Source organism: Phodopus roborovskii, unplaced genomic scaffold (assembly GCF_943737965.1).
Source record: "Phodopus roborovskii unplaced genomic scaffold, PHOROB, whole genome shotgun sequence".
Taxonomy (NCBI): domain Eukaryota; kingdom Metazoa; phylum Chordata; class Mammalia; order Rodentia; family Cricetidae; genus Phodopus; species Phodopus roborovskii.
Genome location: NW_026125295.1, coordinates 123,689 through 132,768, shown reverse-complemented (window position 1 = coordinate 132,768; position 9,080 = coordinate 123,689). Strand labels below are relative to the sequence as shown.

The following is a 9,080-nucleotide window of genomic DNA, read 5'->3' as shown; positions in this document are numbered from 1 at the left end:
GCATTTCTTTTTTTCCCTACATGTATGTGTGCGTGGGTATGAATGCAAATACATGTGCACATGGAGGTCAGAGATCAACTTCAGATGTTGCTTCACACAATATGCACCTTGGTTTTTGAAACAGAGCCATCTCACTGGTCTGGAATGCACTGATTTGGCTAGGTTGGCAAGCTAATGAGTTGCAAGGATCCGCTGATATCTACTTACTTAGAGTTGGAATTATGAGCAAACATTACCATGCCTAGAATTTTCCCTCTTATGTTGGTTCTGGGGACTAAACTTAGTTCCTCATGATTGTGCTGCAAGTACTTTATTAAGTGAGCAATCTATTCAGACCTCTTTTAGTAAGTTTTTCTTGTCTAATTTCTCTGATGAGAACTTTCAGTGTTATATTAAGTAGTGTTGGTAAAAATGCACATTCGTGTCTTATTCCTAATCTTCTGTAGTATGAAAAGTATTTTTTAAATACATACTTTTTTTTTTTTAAGCTGTGGTTTCACTTTGTAATACTGATTTGTCCGGAACTGCTAGGTAGAGGAAGCTAGTCTGGAATTCACAGAGATCCACCTGCATCTGCCTTCTGGGTGCTAGAATTAAAGGTGGAATTCTACAGTCTACATAAATGGACTATTACTTCTAGCTACATTTTTTTTTTACATTATTAGAGTAAAATGATTCAGCAGTTTGGAGAGAAAGAAATTGCTTAATTGTTTAATGTTTAAGAATTGTTTAAACATTAAGTGAATCTAGACAAACAAAACAAAGTGAAGGCAGCTAATCTGGATCCATCTCCAATATCTGTGGAGTATGGGTGTGTCCATGTACATTAGAAATGCAATATTTAATTCAATTTGTGCTTCTGAGGACAATAACTATATATTAAGGGTAACAATACAGACTCATATTGCTGATGCTGTCAGGTGTCTATCTAACCATTTGATATGTAAGCATCAAAGATTCTGGACAGCCCAGTGAGGTAGACTGTATTATTCCCTCTCGACACATCAATGCACACAGACAACAAAGGCTGAGAACCTGGCCCCAGGTAACATAGCTGTAAGTGTCAGGGTAGAACAGGTGTTAGATCCAAGGCTCCTGGGGTCTGTGTTCTTTACGGGTTATTAAAATATATTACATTTCCTCTGCAAAAAATTTGTGCTGCTTAGCATATTTAGACACTGATGTTTTCTTGTCTGACCTTAACTTGTCTTAACTAGTGAGGGAACAGAGAGGAGAAAATGAGGATGAGAAATTTGTGGCAGGTATATTGTGTAGATGTGTATGCAGCAGATAGTTTAAAGATTTGATAACTATTTAAAATGACAAAAGAATGAATCAAAATGAACAGTGGTATAGGATGGGCAAAAATATTTAATCAAAACTAAACATAAAATGAAATGACTTTGTCTTTATGCCAATGAATGACTTCCCAAGAAACCCCAACCTTGACAATGAGCTAAACAAAATACTCCAAACAAACACACAAAGCAAAAGTAGCTTCTTAAATCAGAGGCTTTAAAAATAAAGGTCCCCTTTTGTATCTCTTCTCGTAACGAGTCTTCCACCGGGGTCTTAAGGAGCCAAGTAAAAAGTACCCATGACACATCTGTTGAAAGATAGAAAAGTGCTCCAAAAATACAGAGAGGGAACTGAAACATTTCACAGAAGGCAGGGCCTACAAGTAAGAAACCAAAAGAGGAAGATAATGTTATAGAAAAAGAGGAACAGAAATTGAATTGTTTTACAAATGTGTATCCTTCTTCCCTGAGTATTCCACCATGAAACAAGGTGGAAATGGTCCATGAAAAAGAATTCGCTGTGCTTTTCCAATTAAGAATTCGAGTATCTTTCATGGGAGAGTAGAATAATTTCTTTATTAAAAGAAATTTTAAAAGTAGAAATTTTGTTTAAAAGTGGAAATGGATTTCCTTTGTTTCTGTCTCCCTGCCTTCTCTGAGTTAGAGATAAGTCTGGAAATTTCCTTGTCTGATAACCATCTCATGCACTTTTTGATGGACTCTCATATCAAGATGATCGATTCTTTATACTGAACTTGCTGCTCCTCCAGAGGACCTTGTTAATTTCCCAGCACTCCATGAGCTTTACTTAGTATCGGGACCACATTTGCAACACTCAGAAGCAGAAGATTTGACTGACAGTTTATCAAACATCCCAAACCTTTGCAATCACAAATTCTGGAATTGTTGGTCAGTGTTAAAAACTCACTTGAGAATTTTTGTGCACTATGATGTGTTATTCATTACATACAGCACAGACGATAAATGTATTTCACAATGTGCAAACACACACACACACACACACATACGTATGTGTCTTGTGTAATTTTGGCAAATAGCCCATACAAAATCTTTCAGAATAAAAATTTAGGCATTGGTTTACTTTTTAAAGGTTCCAAAATGAGATTCCAGGAAAGTAACATTACTGGAATGGTAGAACTAAAGACAGTAGGGCCAGAATTGCAACAGAGTCTGTCACAATTACCCCCCAAGGCATACAAATTCTAGAAAAAGCAAACAAACAAACCTCCCCTCTAAAACAGTGTAACTTTCCAGAGTAATTTTAAAAGCATATTATGCCAGGTCAAATGTGTAATTAATTGTACAGGTTAAGGAATATTAAGTGCCCCCCTTTTTTTCTTTTTTAGATCTTTATATATGACCATGTTGATGAGGAAGCTGAGTCTCAAAGAGATAGTATTTCCTTCCCAGGACCATAATCAACTGGACCTAGCAGAGCTGGATCATAAGGTGTGCTGTCTAATTTGAGGCTCTGCCTACCAAGCCCAAATATATTACATTTGGCCATCCAGATTAACACGAGGCAGCTCTGGGCCCTTAGCTGGTACTTTTCACTCCACAGAACATTTTATTCTGTTGCAGAAGCTCTGTTTTATTTCTAGGCCAATGGTTTCCAAGCCCCAGTGCGCATCAGGATCACCTGAGAAGTTTGTTACGACACAGATTGCTTCGTTCCAAGAGTGTCTCTATCTGGAGGCTTGAGTGAAGTCATGAACTATCTCCCTCCCACATTTCCCTCTTCAATTTTTTCTTGGCCATTTCTTTTCCTTGGTCATATCCTCAGATTTAAATCCATCAAGGCTCACATCAAATCTTTTTTTCTTTTATCAAGTATTCAATAAAAACCACCATTAAATGTTCTCCTCCTTCTGAACTCTTCAAAGCACAGAAGCCTACACTTGTGGGAATTGTCTTACGGTGCTTTACGTACAGATTTTCACAGTGCCGTTCCCTTTAGGACATGTGTATTATCATGTCATGCATCTTTGTGTTTCACTAGCAGAGTCTCCAAACACTTTAGGTTCTCTGCCTGTGTTTGATGAATGAATTCATACACGCTGCTCCCAGCAATATTTGTTAATAATTAAGTGAACTATAAGCCTGCAATCATATTATTAGATAGCAAAGGTAAGCACAAAGCTACTGCAGACAGGGGAGGTTATTTAATGAAAAAAAAAAATCTTTTTTTTTTTTTTGCCAACACGTCAAAAAGAACGTTTATTCCTTTGTACAGCCTCATGCTTTCTTTCCAGCTGACTTTGAAGCAGGTGCTTTCTGGGCTGGGGCTTTCTGACCCTTCTGACCTTTAGCAGGAGCGGCTGCCTTCTGGCCTGTAGCCTTCTGGGCCGCAGCTTCTTGCCCGGTCCTGTCGCCTTCTTGGCTGGCACCTTAGCTTTAGCAGCAGCTGCTGCAGCTGCCGCTGTGGCAGTGGCAGCCTTAGCAACAGGTGCTTTTTTGGGAGCTTTCAGGATAGCAGCTCTTTGAAGTTTCTTGACCTCAGTCTTGATTATTCTGTTCCTCATTTTCTTTGCCTTTATGACTTTGAAACGATCAAAATCTGTCATCTTGGCTTTCCTTTCTCTGGCGTCAATCTTCTTGGCCCATCTCGTGGATGCCCATTTTGTATGGAAAGCCTTCTCCCAAGCTTTCCGTACATACTTCTGGCGGGCACTGTGTGGGAACTTAGAGAATGGAGTCAGGGAGCTGCATGCACTCGAAAGGCACCCCTCACCCGAGTGCAAGGTCCATCCACTAATGCCCTGTTCTGATGGATCACATCGACAATCGCGACCAGCTTCCCAGCATGAGGCCCAGAGCAGACCTAGGCCACCCAGCCAACCTCCACGAAGCGCTGGAACACCATGTTGGCGTTCATCCAGGCTTTAAAATCAGCTAATAGATACTGATCAAGTTGCTGACTCCAGAAAAAAAAAAAAAAAAAAAAAAGATAGGAAGTTTTTATAAAAAGCTCTAAGGTACTGCCACATTTCCAGAAGTCTTGGGTAGTAAAGTGAGAACAGGCGGTAACATTCTATGAGTAATAAAATTCCCCATTTTCTTGACAATGAAGCAAGATCCGAAGAAGTCAGAGATGTTTTTGTGTCTGTCTGCCACAACCTTTGGAGGTTAATGGCCAAAACATGCCACAAAAATTATGTTTGTGAACAATTTATAACATAGGAAAAACTTTAGATTGCTTAGTAGAAAAGAAAGTACTGAAGTATGTATGCATGCACACGCACATGCGAGTGCACGCGTGCACACACACACACACACAAGCTATTATACCATCTAAACAATACTGTCAAAATAAAACCTATAAACTGAGAGGAAATGGGGCAGATGGAAGTAGTCCAAAATACAAACATCATTTGAATGTATTTTATATCCTTCTGATTTACTACCTTTCTCTTCTTCCTTCTGTTGTTTCTCTCTCTCTCTCTCTCTCTCTCTCTCTCTCTCTCTCTCTCTCCCTTCCTGTCTGTTTCTTTCTCTCTCCCTCTCTCTCTGTCTTTCTCTCTTCTTTCCTTCCTTCCTTCCTATCTGTCTCTTTCTTTCTTTCTTCCTTTCTCTTTTGAGACCAGGTTGTTTGTGTAGCAGTTCTGGCTGTCCTGGACCCAGGCTGGCCTTGAACTCGGAGACCTGCCTGCCTCTAACTCTCCTGCTGAGATTAAAGGCATGCGTCACCACTGTATTTTCATTCTTAAAGTTCACTCCACCTTCATTTGGCTTTACTTATCTGCATCTTCTCCCTTCTCTTAAAGATATAGATAAAGGGTTGTCATTTTGTCGATGTTTTAAGATAAACTTTTGTTTCCAAAATATATTGCTTCTCAAATAATGATACATGCCCAAGCTGCACTACAAACGAGCTGTGGTCCATATTCTTGCCCCTCTCCCTACCACATGTTTATGTTTCTTGCAAAACCAATATTATTCGGGTAGAACTTCAACTAGCTGTGGTTAGTTGGGGTCCATCTCATTATTTCCATTACCTGTTGCCCACCTAGAATGAAACCAGCAATGTCTACTAATCAGAATCTCTGCCACATCCAGATCTGAGGGCTTTTATTTTTCTCATGCAACTGTACCCACAAAGAATGCATTCTGGATTTTGTGGCTTGCTATAGATAGCATCATGGCTGTCCCCAGGGCGTGTCATAAGCTACAGTTTTGGGCATAAAACCAGACCCTGATGGTATTCACTTTCATGCTGCTTTTATTCATCAGGACTTACGGAAAGACGGAATGGTATATGAATGCCATCCTTTCCCTCCCAACCAGCTGTTGCCGTGTCTGAATCAGTGGTAAATGTCCACCAAATAGTGTGCTGTTTCTTATCACAACCAAGTCTTTTTCCTAATGGCAGGCTACCACTAAGACATCTATACTGAGCTCCAGATCTAGCACAGAGCATGCCACCTGCAGAAGAACAGGAGATCATTTCCTTAACACTGGTCTGCACAAAGTCCTCTTAAGTAACTTGATTTGGATTTCCATCTGCAAGTAAATAGTAAAATTTCTGACTTGATGTCTTTCTTCTCAATGTTTATTTGAATGGAAGAAAAGAAACATCCAATCTCCTATCTTTATATTATAAGTTTATTAAAATTTAATTACTATGGGGATGGTCTTTTATTTTTTCTGATGTGTATAAGGTGTCCCCCATCTACATTTTCCCCTTGAAACAGGGTCTATCACTGAACCTGGAACTAGGGCGACAGCCAGCAAGCCTTAGCAATCCTTCCGTCACCATGCCCACTGTGCCACGGTTGCATGACTATGACTAGCTTGTTGGCTGGAAATTTGACTCCAGAGCCTTACATTCACTCAGCACATGCCCTTACCCGCTGAGCAATCTTCCCAACCCCTTATTTCTGTTTTTGATTTTTTTTTTTTGTCTATTCTTTATTTGTCTGGACACTTCCCATGGTCTTCGAAAAGAGGAGAGATATTCATGCCCGATCTCTAATCCTTGATGTGTACTTTACAAGAATTAGATGTTGCTAGCCTTTCTTGTTTTGACTTTCTATGCCTTGTCGTCTTACTTTACCATTTGGGACAGAAGCAGTGGAAAGCACATGTATTTTGTTCCGAAGGTAATACCAAAGCAAATGTCAATATAATGACTGCTTGATCTGTGTGTATTGTATTAGTTCAGATCATGTGTGGCTAAACCGAAGATGTAAAATCCTAGAACTCACTAGTTTATTTTAGTAGGACACAGGAAGCACATAAACCATAGAAACCACAATAAACCCAAAGCATCTATGATGAGAAGAGGAAAGAGTGCTTGTACTTTTAATGTAGCAACTGAACAAACCCACCATAGGAGAGTAAGGAAGTTCCAAAGGACACCATCAACGTGCCTTCAGACTATTAATAAACCTCTCTTGTTCTGCCATCACTTCTCTGGACATGTTGTTTCATTTGGTTGTGTCTTATCACACATAAGTGGCAGAGAGCTAGGTTTTGATATCTACTTAACTTTCAGCTTTAACCCCTAATGGGGTTCAAATGAATCATTTTAAGTCACTTGAGAGAGCATACCCTTCAGAGTGACAATCAACATGATTTTAAGCATCCCATAGCCAGTGTCGGTCTTTATACAGTATTGGGGAGCATAAATGATTTTCACTTTATTGGTTTGCAGAAGAGTTGAGATGATCACCATCCTTCTCCAGGCAACCTAAAGCACAGCAGCCCATGCCTTCCTGGGATCCTGCTTAGCTAGTGTGCACGCCAGAGCTGTGCAGCTTGTGGTGAGAAGAACTGTTTTGTGGTTCCTCCAAGATGCACTCAGCTTCCAATGGACACCTTCCCTTCCCACTTCTCTCTTACCTTGTATGATCCTACTCACTGGGAGGCAGAAAGTGGGTTGGAAAGCGGGAGTAGGCAGTTAAGATCTTTCTTCCGTCCTGCTCTGCCAAATTCTAGCAACCAATTTTTATCTCTGAATGTCAGAGCTCAGGTAGTGGTTTTTTTGTTTTTTTTGCCCCTTCAAGTTCTAAGGAGGAAAACAAAATTCTGTCACCATCCTTGGAAATTTCTTAGTAAGAATATACTTGTGTGTCAAACGACAAATTAACAAGGGTAAAAAGAAATATATTTAATATTTGGGGGGAATGAGAACTTCTCAAACATGTAGCTTTGAATTCCAACATATGTAGAATTTTCAACAATGTATAGTAAAAGTTTAAAGAAGTTTAAAACAAGGAAAAAAAAGGATTTTGTATCTCTGTGGGTAGAAACTAGTGGGGCAATTGAAAAATGGCAGCAAAAGACTACTTAATAAAGTTTGTGAGTGTGGATTCTTCTGATATAATTTCCAGGTTGATAAAGACCTTAAGTTGTCCTCAGTGGTTAGTCATTTCTCTCTAGGTTAGGAGGATATCTTTTGCCTTTAAAAATGGTGTGCTCTGCTATTAGACAAATAGAGGGATGGCAGAGAGCTTTCTGAATCTGCTGTTATGAATCTGAATCTGAATATGCCAACAAATGCCAGGCGTTGGGTGGTGCACGCCTTTAATCCCAGCACTTGGGAGGCAGAGGCAGGCAGATCTCTGTGAGTTTGAATCCAGCCTGGTCTACAGAGATAGTTCCAGGACACGCTCCAAAGCCACACAGAGAAACCCTGTCTCAAAAAACAGCAACAACAACAAAAACAACCAATACACCAACAAATATGGCAGAGTCATGTTCTGCGATAAACAGCTTCCTGCCAAACACCGGAGTGGTAGCTTCCATTTCAGCTAGTCTTCGGGTATTGGTTCTTCTGATCCTACTCATCTTTCTGTCCTCTAGAGTCAGAACATTTTTTTATCTACCCAACACTGTGTTTCTCTTTGTTTTCTAAATGCCATGGCTAGAATCAGTGACCTACGTAGTATGAAGATGGAAGTGAAAAATGGTCCTAACCAGGGGTCTTGATTATAGAAATGGGTGTGTTCTAGAACAATAAAAGAAAGTTTTCAAAAACACACACACACACACACACACACACAAACTAGAGACCTTTTTTGCTTAACCAAACCTAATTCTTGTACACATGATTGCCAACTTCCTGAAATCTGGAGAAGACTCTTGGTCTGCACTAAGTTTTCCGTTGCTGTCATCTCTTACAGTGGTGGCATCCCTCAATAAGGCTTTGGTACTTTTGCCTGTTACTTGCTGAACATCTACCGTATACCAGATGATCCGTGAGCTGTTTTGTATCCATTTACCCATCCAAGGCCCCTGAGCTCTTATGATTCAAGTTTGACTGATTTAGAGGAGATACTGACTGCCAGGTCTGTTAATCCTGCAGAATTCCAGGGACCAGTTCAGATCACACTGTCCAGGTTTGCAAAACGTTAGTGACATTCCTAAGTAAGTGCTCATGATGTAGATTTTAAGTGAAGCCTCTTTCTGTGACCTACGATGATAATAAGAACAGAGATCCTCCTGCTAAGAAGATCCTTAACACAAAAGGTTGCTAGGCATTCTCCTTCATTAGAAAGCTTTATTTAAGTAATGTTTCTAACGAGATTCCAATTCACAATTCTCTGAAACACACAAATCTCAGTGAAACCTCATTGCATTTCCTCCATTATGACCAATGACCTCATTAGCACACTTATTGTCTGATAGTAATGGGTTCTACTGCACTTGGGTCACGCCAATTAACACAGAGAATAGAATAAAGAATGGAAGAGGTATGAAAGACCTTTAAGACAAAGAAGCCCAGAGTTGAAATATACTGATGCTGGGGGAGAGGCTGAC

The 9,080-nt window shown here is 39.9% G+C and overlaps 1 pseudogene; it reads right to left on the bottom strand.

Annotated features, from left to right (window-relative positions):
* Positions 1 to 3,522: 3,522 nt before the first annotated feature.
* Positions 3,523 to 4,182, bottom strand: LOC127213227 (60S ribosomal protein L14-like; annotated as a pseudogene).
* Between the last annotated feature and the right edge of the window lie 4,898 nt (positions 4,183 to 9,080).